The 16,436-nt window shown below is 41.4% G+C and overlaps 1 protein-coding gene across 1 annotated transcript in view; it reads left to right on the top strand.

The window, feature by feature from the left end:
* The window catches only part of LOC131952470 (cilia- and flagella-associated protein 300), a 68,300-nt gene that overhangs the window by 31,806 nt on the left and 20,058 nt on the right, over positions 1 to 16,436 (top strand). The gene's annotated exons all lie outside the window — the stretch shown is intronic.

Genomic DNA, 16,436 nt, shown 5'->3' with positions numbered 1-16,436 from the left:
CCTATATGACCTGTCGTCTGCTTATACGAGCTTGCCGTCTGCCTATTTGAGCTTGCCGTCTGCCTATATGAGCCTCTCTTTCGTGCAGACGGCTTGAGAGTGGACGAGACACTTGAGTGAATCGGGTGACATCAGGGGGGTGTGTCTGAGGAAGTGGACATTTATTTTATTATTAGCTCGGCCCAGCCGTGTAAATATACCCGCGTTATGACGTCATCATATGCTGGTGTAAGATTTGAAAAGGGAAGGGAGGGGGGTATTGTGGGTGAGGCGGTCTCAAGGTTCGTTTTTAGTTTCATCTTTTTTTTTTAATGACCGCAATAGTAGAAGTGGGTTGGGCGTCTGGTTCCTATGTCAACAACCCCCTTCCATTTTCTATTAATTTTTTTTTACTACTCTCATTTCAGGGGGGGGGGGCGTGACTTCAAACAAACAGGGTCTACGACCTTCGATACATTCACCCCCTAACAACAGCTGTTGACGACTGATAAAAGCATTTTTGTCCGTCATTTGTCTGGAACTATGTTGACCATGAGGTGTTGGACAAGGTTTCTGGCCTGTAATGAAGTTTGTTATTTTTATCAGAAACTTGGTCAAAAGATTATCGTCGTCGACCATATCAGTGTACAAGTTCAGTAAAATGGTTTCTAATTGTTTAGTATAGAGTCATATGCATGTCTAGACAGATAAGTGAATGTCTAGACGTATCACTAAATGTCTAGACAGGTCATTGACTGTCTAGACGGATCTGCGAATGTCTAGACGGATCAGAGAATGTCTAGACGGATCATAGAGTGTCTAGACGTATCTGTGAATGTCTAGACGGGTCAGTGACTGTCTAGACGGGTCAGTCACTGTCTAGACGTATCTGTGAATGTCTAGACGGGTCAGTGACTGTCTAGACGGGTCAGTCACTGTCTAGACGGGTCAGTGAATGTCTAGAGTCTAGACGAATCACTTAATGTCTAGATCAGATAAATTGAATAAGTAAAATGTTTATTATGTTTGTATGAAGGAATATAAACGCATATAAACATGCACTAAAAGGGTTTAAGTTATGTTTATTATGTTTGTATGAAGGAATATAAACGCATATAAACATGCACTAAAAGGGTTTAAGTTATGTTTATTATGTTTGTATGAAGGAATATAAACGCATATAAACATGCACTAAAAGGGTTTAAGTTATGTTTATTATGTTTGTATGAAGGAATATAAACGCATATAAACATGCACTAAAAGGGTTTAAGTTATGTTTATTATGTTTGTATGAAGGAATATAAACGCATATAAACATGCACTAAAAGGGTTTAAGTTATGTTTATTATGTTTGTATGAAGGAATATAAACGCATATAAACATGCACTAAAAGGGTTTAAGTTATGTTTATTATGTTTGTATGAAGGAATATAAACGCATATAAACATGCACTAAAAGGGTTTAAGTTATGTTTATTATGTTTGTATGAAGGAATATAAACGCATATAAACATGCACTAAAAGGGTTAAAAGGCGGCTGCACTAACTGCAGTGTTTCTTCCAGACTTTTTTCTCCGGGGGGGGGGGGGGGGCAATTGAAATTTTCGGAGGGGGGGGGGCGGTCAACATTTTTCGGGGATGGGGGGGGGTGGACACTAGTAAAAGTGTATGTTTACTATATAAAATCCATCTCGTTCGGGGGGGTGGGGGGTAGACTTTCCCTCCCCCCCCCCCCCCCCGAAGAGATGCCTGGAAGAAACTCTGACTAACTATCGACTTACATAAGTTGTGTCTGTTCTGACCGCCGCTCGGCCAAAATTTAGTTCGTGTCTTCTGTTCTATCCTTGCTTTAAACTCAACACAATTCTTTTAAATCGAAACTCTGGTAATAAGAATGTGGCGTCTACACAATTAATACGTTTCTCGGCTAATTAACGATTAATTATATAAAGCTTTACCCCTGGGTATCAACTCGAAACCTCAGATCAACGCAATCAATTATTTAGTAGTTTACACAAACTGTTTGATAAAGAATTATTTTTTTAATACTCTCGATCAATCACCCAATCAGATTTTTTTTTAAAGTTAGATGAAAAAACTTGAAGAGGATTAGCGTCTTGAGGAATTTTTCAACAGCCAATTTCAACATTTCTTTACCCCCTCCCCCACACCCCCTCCCACGACCAAGTGATTTCAGTGTTCGATTAGTTGCACGCCCGAGCCGTCCGGTTGTTCGGGAAACTTCGAGTGACCGTTGGTGTAAAACAGAGCAGCTCACTGCCGGACTTACAACAACAGACTGCTGGGTGGCTGGTTTTGTGACTCACACACACACCACACACACACACCACACACACATACACCACACACACACACACACCACACACACACATACATACACACACACACACCATATACATAGAAACACATCTACACCCAGGCAGTTCAGAAACACACATACCTACTCACACAAACACACACAGGTAATTTACATGCACACACACACCACACACACACACAGGTACATAAACACACATCTACATCCAGGCAGTTCAGAAACATGCATCTACACACACAAACTACTCACACGAACATACAATTCTCATGCACACACACACACACACACACATGCACACACACACAGACCAACTAGCCTTCGTATCCGTCATATCCAGCCCCCCCCCCCCTACATATTACGACACCAACGTTATGACTTCCCTGGATCCTATGCATGCTGTCAGTCATCGTTAGTTCCTGTCCTTAGTTATCAGGTCGGATTTCAATAACCGTCGGTCGATGGCTCTCGACCGTTTCTCACCGGGTGAGATTTAATTGGACCGTTACCCCCCCCCCCCCCCCCCCCCCCCCCGATACCTTAACGGTCGATTACTGACCTAACGGTTGATCAATCAACTAACGGTCGATCACTGACCTCATAAAATTTTACATGACGTCGCTCTCGTGGTTCTGCAATGTTCATTTTTCATTCTTTCTCCTCATCATCATTATTATCTTTTCTCGTTCGTGCCCGATACACATTGGGCAGATATAGTAGAGTTCATCCATATAGATGACCGGAATATACAGATAGACAAAATGGGTAGCACTATCCCTAGCCGTCTAATTTCCCTAACGTGAGCCAGGTACCGATTAAAGCTGTGTGGACTCATGGACGTCCTACAGACTTGATCGGAACTCGAGATTTTAGAGCTAGCAGTCGTAACCATTCTTAGCTAATGTTAACTTTTTACTTTCAGAGCTAGCAGTCGTAACCGTTCTTAGCCAATGTTAACTTTTTACTTTCTCGTATACGAAGTATAGAGGAAGTATTGTAACCCAGCAAAAAAAAAAAAAAAACCGCGAGTGATCTCCCCTAAACTTTCTCGAATATTCTTATATAAAACAACGGGGGATGGCAACTCGGGATATAGAAATGATTTTTAATCCATTTTTAAATTACTTAAACTTTTAAAAAATAGAATAGAATCTCGTAGAAAAAAAAGAATTGCGCACCAAGTGAACGCCAAACAATATATGTATATTTGCACGATTACAATACTCCCTCTTTACTTCGTATACGAGAAAGTAAGAAAAAAATCGAGACTTTTACATATTTCGACGTTTTACCCTCCCTGTGTCGGAAAAACATAGTTTTGCAAATTTGTCCGTATCTCTGTGTGTATATGTATGTGTGTCTGTGAACACGATAACTTGAGTACCGTTACAGCTAGGTTGATGAAATTTCATATATAAGTATTATATCAAATTTGTAGTTCTGTATCAACTTTTCTGCGATTTCGGGTAACCGGAAGTGGAACTTATTCTACTTTCAAATTTTCAGAAGCCCATAACTTGAGTACTGTTTCAGATAGAAAAATGAAATTTCACATGTAAGTAAAAGATCTAACCCTCTGCTTTCTTTAAAATTTTGAGTAATTTCCTTTAACCAGCAGTAGAATCTAGTAATTTACGCTATTTCCGATTTCTCAAAAATCGCATGTGAATTTATTAAATACTAATAATATTCCGCAATATTATACACATATTGTTTGGCGTTCACTTGGTGCGCAATTCTTTTTTCTACGATATTCTATTCTATTTTTTTTTAATTGAAGTAATTAAATAAACCGAGTGTGATTCCCCCCTAAACTTTCTCGAATATTCTTATATAACACTACGGGGGATGGCAACTCGGGATAAAGACATGATTTTTAATCCATTTTTAATTTACTAATTCGTTACACTCTCAACGCTGCCCGTTATACCTAAACTTAATGCAACTCTAATTAAAATAATAATTAAATACAATTACTTTTTACGAAAAACAAAACGATTTTTATTTTTGCGTCTGCCAACTTTGTTGAGTTGGTTAATTAAAAGATTGTCACGACAATCGATCGTGTGTTGCTAGCAAGTGTAAACAAATCTTGACACTCGGGCTGACCAATCATTGGACGGCATGCCACGCGGGCGAACAGACCCCAACATGGCCGCCGTCTCAATTAACCCAAGCTGACAGCCCAATCATGGTCAGGATATCTCGAACATTACAGCATACGACAGCAGTCATGTTCTATAGCTGCAGTCATGTTCTATAGCTGCAGTTTACGGCATACGACAGCAGCCATGTTCTATAGCTGCAGCCATGTTCTATAGCTGCAGCCATGTTCTATAGCTGCAGTTTACGGCATACGACAGCAGCCATGTTCTATAGCTGCAGTCATGTTCTATGGCTGCAGTTTACGGCACCATTTCTTCGTATGTAATGTAAAAAAAAAGATGAACTGTACTTCATCTGCCGTATAGAGCATCAGATTTCAAGGAAGGGGGGGGGGAGCGGGCCTTTATATTAGTATTCCAAAGTAACAGATAACTTAGTGATGGCATCGCGAAACGATCGTATAGGTTGTCACATCGAATGTTTCGACCTCCAGTCTTCATCTGAGTAACTCACCAACATTATATGACCGTCGTCATCTGGATTGTATCTAAACTGTTAAGTGGGGTACTTGAGATATAACAAAAGTCCAACATTATAAGACCGCCGTCATCTGGATTGTATCTAAACTGGGAAGTGGGGTACTTGAGATATAACAAAATTCATTAAGTCCAACATTATATGGCCGTCGTCATCTGGATTGTATCTAAATTGGGAGGTCAAGTACGTGAGACATTAAAAAATTCCCCTAATTGTGGTATTTAGTTGACGACTGTCAAAAGTATCGCGCCCAGTAAATGCTAACAAACCTTCATTCGGCAGGACCGGGCCAATTAAAATGGCGGACGGACATTAGCTGTACGTCTGTTTACTGTCTCAATGGCTGATGTAAGTCGTGCGCCCCCCTAGCGGCGGTCTAAATATTTGACTTGGCCTGAGGTGTGTGGGGGGGGGGGGGGTCAGTTTGTGCGGGCCGCGTTTAATTACTGTGGGTGTTGTTCCTTTTGTTTTGACTGTATTCAAATTTTGTGGGCCATGTTCAATTTGTGTGGGCCGAATCCAATTTATGTAAACAGAAAATATGGCCGATTTCTCTGTTGATGTAAGCAGAAAAATATGGCCAATCTCTCTGTCGATGTAAGCAGAAAAATATGGCCAATCTCTCTGTCGATGTAAGCAGAAAAATATGGCCAATCTCTCTGTAGATGTAAACAGAAAATATGGCCAATCTCTCTGTCGATGTAAGCAAAAATATGGCCAATCTCTCTGTAGATGTAAGCATAAAAATATGGCCAATCTTTGTGTGATGTAAGCAAAAATATGGCCAATCTCTCTGTAGATGTAAGCAGAAAAACATGGCCGATTTCCCCATACATGGTCTGTATTCCCACGTGACATCTGACGTTATAGTGGAGGCGCGTGTTTTTGACGTCAGCTAATTACACGAGGAAATAAAGGAAAAACCGGCGGGTGATTGAAGAACCGTCCAGCAACTTGGGAGGTTCTCGTGTCGTCTGGTCAAGGTACACAGACCAGCGGCTAGTTAACTGAGGGGTTGGGTGGGGGTGGGGCATTTTAAGATTAATATAGACATCGATACCATATAGACATTGACCCAATATAGACACTGACCCAATAAAGACATTGATCCACTATTACATTGACCCCTTATAAACATTGATTGAATAGAGACATTGACCCCCATATAGACATTGACCCCCATATAGACATTGACCCCCATATAGACATTGACCCCCATATAGACATTGACCCCCATATAGACATTGACCCCCATATACACCTTGACCCCCATATAGACATTGACCCCCATATTGACATTGACCCCCATATAGACATTGACCCCCATATAGACACTGACCCATTGTGGACATATTATTAATAGACCCAACATAAACATTGACTCGTGCCCAGTATCGATCCTGGTGTCATAAAAACGAAACGATGCCAAAAGTATCGCGCGGGATCTCGTGAACTAACCAGAGCACGTAGCGACCTAGAGCACGTGAGGTGAGACCCAGGGGAATAGCTCAGTGAGACCTAAGGGCACGTGAGGTGAGACCCAGGGGACTAGCTCAGTGAGACCCAGGGGGGTAGCTCAGTGAGACCTCTATGACGGCACGTGAGGTGAGACCCAGGGGGGTAGCTCAGTGAGACCTCTATGACGGCACGTGAGGTGAGACCCAGGAAAGGAGCTCAGTGAGACCCAGGGAGTAGCTCAGTGAGACCCAGGGAGTAGCTCAGTGAGACCAAGGGGGGTGGCTCAGTGAGACCCAGGGAGTAGTTCAGTGAGACCCAGGGGAATGGCTCAGTGAGACCCAGGGAGTAGCTCAGTGAGACCCAGGGGAGTAGCTCAGTGAGACCCAGGGAGTAGCTCAGTGAGACCAAGGGGGGTGGCTTAGTGAGACCCAGGGGGGTGGCTTAGTGAGACCCAGGGGGGTGGCTTAGTGAGACCCAGGGGAGTGGCTCAGTGAGACCCAGGGAGTAGCTCAGTGAGACCCAAGGGAATGGCTTAGTGAGACCCAGGGGGGTGGCTCAATGAGACCCAGGGGGATGGCTCAGTGAGACCCAGGGGGGTGGCTTAGTGAGACCCAGGGGAGTGGCTCAGTGAGACCCAGGGGAGTGGCTCAGTGAGACCCAGGGAGTAGCTCAGTGAGACCCAAGGGAATGGCTTAGTGAGACCCAGGGGGGTGGCTCAGTGAGACCCAGGGGGGTGGCTCAGTGAGACCCAGGGGGGTGGCTTAGTGAGACACAGGGGAGTGGCTCAGTGAGACTCAGGGGGTGGCTCAGTGAGACCCAGGGGGGTGGCTTAGTGAGACCCAGGGGAGTAGCTCAGTGAGACCCAGGGGAGTAGCTCAGTGAGACCCAGGGGAGTAGCTCAGTGAGACCCAGGGGAGTAGCTCAGTGAGACCTCCATGGTGGACCTCTTTAAGTGAGATAGACCAAGAAAACCAAGATCTGTGAGACTCTGGGACCTACTTTGAGCTAGCTGAGTGACGTGGACATCTTTAAGTAAGACGTTAACCCAGCTATGTGATACATGAAACTTTCTCTTTGAAATTCTGCTGCGATTTTAACATTTTCTGGTGGGAATTGGACCTTGTCTAGTGAGACTTGGACCTTGTCTAGTGAGACTTGTACCTTGTCTAGTGAGACTTGGACCTTGCCTAGTGAGACTTGGACCTTGTCTAGTGAGACTTGGACCTTGCCTAGTGAGACTTGGACCTTGTCTAGTGAGACTTGGACTTTGTCTAGTGAGACTTGGACCTTGTCTAGTGAGACTTGGACCTTGTCTATTGAGACTTGGACCTTGTCTAGTGAGATTTGGACCTTGTCTAGTGAGACCTTGTCTAGTGAGACTTGTACCTTGTCTAGTGAGACTTGTACCTTTTCTAGTGAGACTTGGACCTTGTCTAGTGAGACTTGGACCTTGTCTAGTGAGACTTGGACCTTGTCTAGTGAGACTTGGACCTTGCCTAGTGAGACTTGGACCTTGTCTAGTGAGACTTGGACCTTGTCTAGTGAGACTTGGACTTTGTCTAGTGAGACTTGGACCTTGCCTAGTGAGACTTGGACCTTGTCTAGTGAGACTTGGACCTTGTCTATTGAGACTTGGACCTTGTCTAGTGAGATTTGGACCTTGTCTAGTGAGACCTTGTCTAGTGAGACTTGTACCTTGTCTAGTGAGACTTGTACCTTTTCTAGTGAGACTTGGACCTTGTCTAGTGAGACTTGGACCTTGTCTAGTGAGACTTGGACCTTGTCTAGTGAGACTTGGACCTTGTCTAGTGAGACTTGGACCTTGCCTAGTGAGACTTGTACCTTTTCTAGTGAGACTTGGACCTTGTCTAGTGAGACTTGGACCTTGCCTAGTGAGACTTGGACCTTGTCTAGTGAGACTTGGACCTTGTCTAGTGAGACTTGGACCTTGTCTAGTGAGACTTGGACCTTGTCTATTGAGACTTGGACCTTTTCTAGTGAGACTTGGACCTTGTCTAGTGAGACTTGGACTTTGTCTAGTGAGACTTGGACCTTGCCTAGTGAGACTTGGACCTTGTCTAGTGAGACTTGGACCTTGTCTAGTGAGACTTGGACCTTGTCTAGTGAGACTTGGACCTTGCCTAGTGAGACTTGGACCTTGTCTAGTGAGACTTGGACCTTGTCTAGTGAGACTTGGACCTTTCTTAGTGAAGGTCGACACAATGTCCCCAATACCACACAACTGTTTGGTTGTTAGCCCCCCCCCCCCTCCACTCGTTGTACCGAAGCCACGCCCAGCATCGACCTTGAACCCCAGCACTATAGAAGCGACCTCTAGAAATAAATATCTTGATAATGGTTCTCTTCCGTTAGTGATTTCTCGAGCTCCGACGTTCTGAGATTACCCTACAGCTCTAACGACTGCCCCCCCCCCAACCTCTAGTCCTCTGATGCCACCCCACAACCATAACGACCCCCCCCCCCCCCATCTGTTACCCTCTGAGATCACCCCCACAGACCTAATGACCTTTGCTCCGGTACAGAAGATTTTTTTCTGCATTTTTTTACAGCTGATCAAATATTTCACCGTGGTAAATGTGGTGCTTGTGGTATATCTGTCGTGTGTGGCTCAAGACTTCTCAGTCGTGTGTGGCTAATGTTTGTGTGTGTGTGTGTGTGTGTGTCGTCCTCCCCCATTTATTATATACAACAAAAATGAACAACACTAACTGCAAAATGGAGCGCCAACAACAATTTGACTTGATGACTGTGTATGGTCCCTCGCAAGAAGATCATATAGACTCTATTTACTAAGTCATTCGCAGTTTTAACAATTCGATTGTTCAATTCACGTTTCTTTTTTTTTCTTGGTGGTTCTGTTTATTGTTTTTTTTAATGAAAGTTCAAAGTCTTAGCTTATAAAATATTAAAGTAAACTACTTTATGTTTTATGAACATTTTTAGAATATTTATTTTGACAACTTTCTATTCTATGAAAACGATAAAAAACTTTTAAAAGACCAAGCATAACTTATAATATTGAGTAATGGTTTCTTTTTAAAAGAAAGTCAAGCTAATATTTTGTGTAATAGGAGTTTTTTTTTAAACTCCGCACAACTTGACAACTAGTAACTTAGACCCTAGATACACTTTGTTGGTTGACAGAAAAATACCAGCAGAACTTGACCACTGGTAACTTAGACCCTAGATACACTTTGTTGGTTGACAGAAAAATACCAGCAGAACTTGACCACTGGTAACTTAGACCCTAAATACACTTTGTTGGTTGACAGAATAATCATTTCTGATCGCAACACGGTTCGCGTGAGAATATTTAACCATCAAAGATAAACAGAGCTTATAAATAATAAATCGAGAGAGATGTATTCATTTACAGTAATTCATTCGACCTTTTGACAGAAGCCAGCTTAGAAGGGTTAATCTAGGAAAGAAATCTCTGGGGAGGCATTTGTTAATTTTTTTTTAATAACCCCGGCTAAATGAATCGTAGGACTGAAGTTACAAAACAATATATGGATAGCTTCAAACAGTAAGCTTATAAGGCTTAATCTGGAAGACAATATCTGAATAGCTTCAAACAACCAGTTTCTGATTCATCGCCAGGTATATGGAAGTTCTGGATACAACGCTTGATGATAAACCATCGAGGGATGTACATTAGGTACCAACTAGGTACATAGTCCCTGTTTATATACCAATAATAATTGAAATAATATAAAGCCCTAGTTTATATACCTGGAGTATATAGCCCCAGTTTATATACCAGTATTGCACCAGTTTATATACTTGTAGTATATAGTCCCAAATTATATACCAGTAGAAAATAAATAAGCACCATATTTACCCCAAGCTTATATACCACCAAATTATACAGCACAATGTTATACATAACCAAACTGTTTAGCACAAATATACCACAAAGTTAAAAACAGCTAGTTAAAGATCACCACATAACAAGACATTTAGTGATTTGTACCACGTCACGTAACATTTAGTGATTTAACCACATAATATGACATTTAGTGACATACCACCACATGACGTAATATATTGTGATTTAACCACATAACATGACATTTAGTAATGCTACCACATACCATGACATTTAGAAATTTCACCACATACCATGACATTTAGAAATTTCACCACATAACATGACATTTAGTAATTTCACCACATAACATGACATTTAGTAATTTCACCACATACCATGACATTTAGAAATTTCACCACATAACATGACATTTAGTAATTTCACCACATAACATGACATTTAGTAATTTCACCACATAACATGACATTTAGTAATTTCACCACATAACATGACATTTAGTAATTTCACCACATAACATGATATTTAGTAATTTCACCACATAACAAATTGCGCAATACAAATAATAGGTTGGCTTGTGTGTAAACTATCAGTCACACAATACAGAAATGCTGCGTGTAATGTAAACGATCAGTCAGCTGAACAAATAAACACTTCGGGTTGACTTTTCAATTTAAATCTTAGATAATGCTCTATCCTCACCCCCCCCCCTCCCTCCACCCATTCTTTCCCTCCACCCGACAAGCCTGAGGCTGATGTTAATCAAATATCACATCAAGTTGTTGTATATCAAATATCACATCAAGTTGTTGTATATCAAATATCACATCGATAAAAATGAAATAGCCGTTACGAAAGCTGCAATGATAAACACTCGTCGTCTGCTCCCGTGTGACGTCATCAGTTTTTGTTTATGTGCAGCTCATTGTTTTTTTTCACCCAATGAAAAAAAAAAATTTAACGATTTTTTTTTAAATACTGTCAGTCCCAGTTGTTAGCTTTCGTGTTGTCTACATTGTGTTGAAGTCAACTTTCTCTATTGTCTACATTGTGTTGAAGTCAACTTTCTCTATTGTCTACATTGTGTTGAAGTCAACTTTCTCTATTGTCTACATTGTGTTGAAGTCAACTTTCTCTATTGTCTACATTGTGTTGAAGTCAACTTTCTCTATTGTCTACATTGTGTTGAAGTCAACTTTCTCTATTGTCTACATTGTGTTGAAGTCAACTTTCTCTATTGTCTACATTGTGTTGAAGTCAACTTTCTCTATTGTCTACATTGTGTTGAAGTCAACTTTCTCTATTGTCTACATTGTGTTGAAGTCAACTTTCTCTATTGTCTACATTGTGTTGAAGTCAACTTTCTCTATTGTCTACATTGTGTTGAAGTCAACTTTCTCTATTGTCTACATTGTGTTGAAGTCAACTTTCTCTATTGTCTACATTGTGTTGAAGTCAACTTTCTCTATTGTCTACATTGTGTTGAAGTCAACTTTCTCTATTGTCTACATTGTGTTGAAGTCAACTTTCTCTATTGTCTACATTGTGTTGAAGTCAACTTTCTCTATTGTCTACATTGTGTTGAAGTCAACTTTCTCTATTGTCTACATTGTGTTGAAGTCAACTTTCTCTATTGTCTACATTGTGTTGAAGTCCTTTCTCTATTGTCTACATTGTGTTGAAGTCAACTTTCTCTATTGTCTACATTGTGTTGAAGTCAACTTTCTCTATTGTCTACATTGTGTTGAAGCAACTTTCTCTATTGTCTACATTGTGTTGAAGTCAACTTTCTCTATTGTCTACATTGTGTTGAAGTCAACTTTCTCTATTGTCTACATTGTGTTGAAGTCAACTTTCTCTATTGTCTACATTGTGTTGAAGTCAACTTTCTCTATTGTCTACATTGTGTTGAAGTCAACTTTCTCTATTGTCTACATTGTGTTGAAGTCAACTTTCTCTATTGTCTACATTGTGTTGAAGTCAACTTTCTCTATTGTCTACATTGTGTTGAAGTCAACTTTCTCTATTGTCTACATTGTGTTGAAGTCAACTTTCTCTATTGTCTACATTGTGTTGAAGTCAACTTTCTCTATTGTCTACATTGTGTTGAAGTCAACTTTCTCTATTGTCTACATTGTGTTGAAGTCAACTTTCTCTATTGTCTACATTGTGTTGAAGTCAACTTTCTCTATTGGCTACATTGTGTTGAAGTCAACTTTCTCTTACTTAGGCGGACACAAATTTATATTTGATGTGCATTTTTAACCAGTGTTTCCATCCGAAATAAATGGAAATTTATATAGAAAATATATACTTGTGACAGTGTCCGCCCCCCTCCCCCGCTGGAAATTAATTTTAGTCGTCGTCGTCGTCCCTCCTCCCCCCCCCCCCCCCCCACCGAAAATTTTAAATGCCCCCGCCTCCGGAGAAAAAAGTCTGGAAGAAACACTGTTTTTAACGTCCACAAACAAGAGCTTAAAATAGTAACAAAGAAATCGAGGGAAAAACAGCGTGCACCAGAAATTACTTGCCCTTTGAAAAAGTAGCACAAAACTTGTTACACGAAAACTAAAATTCAAACTTGCACACACAATTATATGCTCAACACAAAATAACTCGCAAATAAAACAAATTGCTCAACACAAAATAACTCGCAAATAAAACAAATTGCTCAACACAAAATAAGTTACGCTACTCAAAATAAATGGCACTACACAAAATAAATTGCACTGTACAAAATCAATTGCACTATACAAAATAAATTGCATTCAAAAAAATAAAATTCTCACTTGCACGCAAAATAACTTGTTCAACACAAAATTAGTTACACTACACAAAATAAATTGCACTTCACAAAATAAGTTCACTACACAAAATAAATTGCACTACACCAAATATATTTCACACAAAGTAACGTGTACAAATTAACTTAAGACATTACGTAAGACACGGCCTATCGTGTACACATCCAGCATCTGTGTGTACCTAGACAGCCAATCTTGTACACCCACCCCCTCCCCCCACGTTATAACCAGACACCTCGCACCCCCTTTTATAAAATATTTCTGTAGCATTAATATTGGGACAGATGGATGTGGGAATAACTTATAAACGGGGTCGTCCTGGGCGTCTTCTCTATGGATATTCGATTTGTTGGCGTTTGATAAGTCACTGACTGCAAAAACACGATTTGAAATGGTCAGGGTATACAAACTAGGGGGACCGGCATATGGACTCATCGGCTTTAGATTAGAGTTAGTAGCCCATTTAAACTGAGTTAATCTAAATGACCATAACATAAATTTGTTTCAAAACTAATTACCCATCACTTGTATTCATAGGGTAGCCACGTTTTATCTTTACATGCGTAAAGCTTAATGCCGCGCTCAGAAATGTTTTGGCACCTAATGTCTTTCACACACATCAACACATCCCACACACACCAACACCGTCCACACACACCAACACCACACACACACCAACACCGCCCACACACAACTGCACCGCACGCACACACCAACACCACACACACACCAACACCGCCCACACACAACTGCACCGCACGCACACACCAACACCACACACACACCAACACCACACACACCAACACCGTCCACACACACACCAACACCACCCACACACACCAACACCGCCCACATAAACTCACCTACCTGTACGGTCACGTGCAGACAGGTGATGACTGTCGGGCGTCACGTGGTTCCAGACAACGCTCAGCTTGTGCTGGTCAAGAGCCCATAGAGAGACTCTCTACAGACAGACACTATAGAGACAACACTATCTTTATTTATTTATCTCTGGGTTGACTTTATTTTTCAACATCAAACACGGTTTACTAGTTTATCCAAAAATAATTCACTGTACTAGAAGTTGAACAGCCAGCAGGAATATACCAAAGTCCGCCTGGAAATGAAGCTGCCAGATCAAAATATTCCGGCCCCAGAATTGTTCACCGCGGGTTGCTGTCGGCTGTCGCATCACAAAGCAAATCCGCGTCAAACTCCAGCGATGCCACCCTAAGGAAGAATTGGGATTGACAGTTGTACTCCCCCCCCCCCCCCTGCAGGGCTCACGGCGAGCGCGTGCGGCCGCCGACACGTGACATGCGCATAGAGCGGCGCGCGCAACGCCGGTGGCGATCACTTCCTGGATGACGTCACGCGGCGACGAAGAGCGGTGTTTAAGTTTTGTTTGTGTGTTTATAGTCTAATTTAATGACGTGACCGGACGCTGCAGTGTCGATGGTCGAGTCGGAAGTGGTTAGACCGTTAGATGTTGTACGTTGTGACTTTGATATTGTACATTGTGACTTAGATGTTGCAAGTTGTGACTTTAATAATGCTCAATGTGACTTTGATATTGCACAATGTGACTTTGATGTTTCATATTGTGACTTTGAGATTGCACATTGTGACTGTGACTTTCGAGTTAGCAGTCTTCTAGTCCATCTCCACTACCGCATACACTGAGACCAAGATTCTACATTCTGTAGGGCTTAAATGTATTTCTAACCCTACCTCGCCCTACCACTAGCTCTAACCACTAACCCTACCACTACCACTACCCTAACCACTAACCCTACTGGAGCAGCGACACCACCATGCAACACGTCTGTACACCACAATACTGCCGTGTCGTTATGACAGACCTACCGTCGTGATACCGTCAACAGTTCGAAGAAAAAATGCCGTCACAAGCGGCCAATAGAACACATTTGAAGTGGGTCAATGGATTCCTTCGTCTTGGTACGAGCAGGTCGTGGCGTCATCGACTCGTGGTACTTGTGACGTCATATATTAAAGACGTAATTTGAGTCCCTACAGATGTTGATTGGGTCTTACGTGAGCGCTACAAATTCGACATCCTTTCTAACCCACGGCTTTTTTTGCTGCGTCGCTGCATCAGCGAGCGCAGTACAGTGGCGCAGCTAGGATTTTTGGGCCCCTATGCAAAAAATGTTAGTGGGCCCCTCAGAGGCGTAGCGACCGGGGACAAACTTTCGATTTGCACACCCCCCCCCCCCCTCAGACTTTCGATTTGCACCCCTCCCCTCAAACGTTCGAAAAAGGGCCCCTATTTGCCTTGGGCCCCTATGCCTTGCTTACGCTAGCTTTACGGTAGCTACGCCACTGGCGTAGTAAGGCGCATTTAAACAACAGGCTTTAAACGAACATAGAAATATACACGTGAATGCTAATACCGTGGTTTTTATTTTATTTTTTTTTTAACTACGGCTTACGGCTGACTTCGTCACCTGATACCACACAATACAATTCCCCCGGTCACCTCCCCTTGGTTAATTTAAAATTAATATGTTTATCTCCCTTTGATCTTGCTCGCCCATTAACACGACACCGCTTCGTCCAATCAAAACGTTCGTCTCATTTCAAGCAGACATCAATAACAAGGCATTTGATACGCGGGGCGAGACGGGCGCATGAAATTCTAGAACATATTTACAATGGGACAATTTTTAGCAGAGATTTACAAGGGGACAATTTTTAGCACATATTTACAAGGGGACAATTTTTAGCAGAGATTTACAAGGGGACAATTTTTAGCACATATTTACAAGGGGACAATTTTTAGCAGAGATTTACAAGGGTAAATTTTTTATCATATATTTATAAGGGGACAGTTTTTAGCAGAGATTTATAAGGGGACAATTTTTAGAAGAGATTTAGTTTTTAGCAGAGATTTATAAGGGGACAGTTTTTAGCTAAGATTTACCACGGAAATTTTTAGCAGAGATTTACAGTTGAGGAAAATCTAATTCCTATTTAAAATTGAGGAAAATCTATTACATATATACAATGGATGAAAATGTAATACATATATACATTTGAGAAATATACATATTTATAATAGACGAAAAATTAGCATATAACACTTTTAATGAGAAATGTTTTCCCAGTTTACATTTGAAGAAAATCAAGGACACATTTAAAATGGAATAAACACATTTTTAAAACAGGCGTATTTTTAAAATTTACATTGGAAGAAATTCTATCACATTCGTGACATTTTTTCTCCTGGTGGCCAGATTTTTATAGTAGCACGAGTTGCCAGGTAATTCGTTGATTAAAATTCTGGCCAGCCCTGCACAATTGTCATCGTCGGCCGTCGTTAGTTGGGAGTAGTGTCCCCTTAG

The sequence above is a fragment of the Physella acuta genome, unplaced genomic scaffold (genome assembly GCF_028476545.2).
Source record: "Physella acuta isolate Inbredline_101_S28 unplaced genomic scaffold, ASM2847654v3 ptg000072l, whole genome shotgun sequence".
In the NCBI taxonomy this organism is placed as follows: domain Eukaryota; kingdom Metazoa; phylum Mollusca; class Gastropoda; family Physidae; genus Physella; species Physella acuta.
This window is presented reverse-complemented; position numbering and strand designations above follow the sequence as displayed.